Raw genomic sequence first — 644 nt, forward strand, 5'->3', positions numbered from 1 at the left:
AATATGTATTATTTAGCTTAAAGATATACACATTAAAAGTAAAGTAAGGTTGTTTCACGATTGTAAACCTATGGTTGTAATGAAGACCATATTAGAGTGAATCAATGAAAAACAATAAGAGTTTTATTAACCTATAACAGAACTTGAATTAATTTTGAAATACAACAATGTTATCTCATATCTGATTTTCGTGAAAGGCCTCCAAATTCCAACAATGTTGAAATACATCTCATAAAAGAACTTGAATTATTTTGCATTTGGTGTTATGGGCCTCCTCTAAGTAGTAGAGAAAGCCTCTAAAAATTGGCGTATGCCGCTTTGAGTGGCCAAGACACGGTATTCTTTAGTAAAAGGCGAAAGAATAGTTCGCTTTGCCTTGGCCACGCAGCTCCGTGATATTTATCATTAAACACGATGGATTTTATATATCATCTCCATTCAACTTGTGATACTCAAACCAACGAATGTGGGAGTAAAAGTCAGAAAGTGCAAATGGCATTTCTCAAAGCTGCGAGATTGACAACAAGTCAAATACAAGGAGGAGCGTGTTCAACCTATCGATTCAATTCTATTTCCTCACAAATGTCTTCGTTTTCCTTCTCTTTACTTGCAGAATGCGTCGGGTGAATCCATCCAGTTTGTCT

General features: G+C 35.4%; 1 non-coding gene across 1 annotated transcript; it reads right to left on the reverse strand.

Moving 5' to 3' along the window:
- Window positions 1-271: 271 nt before the first annotated feature.
- LOC131079712 (U5 spliceosomal RNA) lies at window positions 272-390 on the reverse strand. The gene has a single exon (XR_009114020.2). It is a non-coding gene; the product is annotated as a U5 spliceosomal RNA (small nuclear RNA).
- Window positions 391-644: the final 254 nt, after the last annotated feature.

This window comes from Cryptomeria japonica, chromosome 9, assembly GCF_030272615.1.
Source record: "Cryptomeria japonica chromosome 9, Sugi_1.0, whole genome shotgun sequence".
In the NCBI taxonomy this organism is placed as follows: Eukaryota; Viridiplantae; Streptophyta; class Pinopsida; order Cupressales; family Cupressaceae; genus Cryptomeria; species Cryptomeria japonica.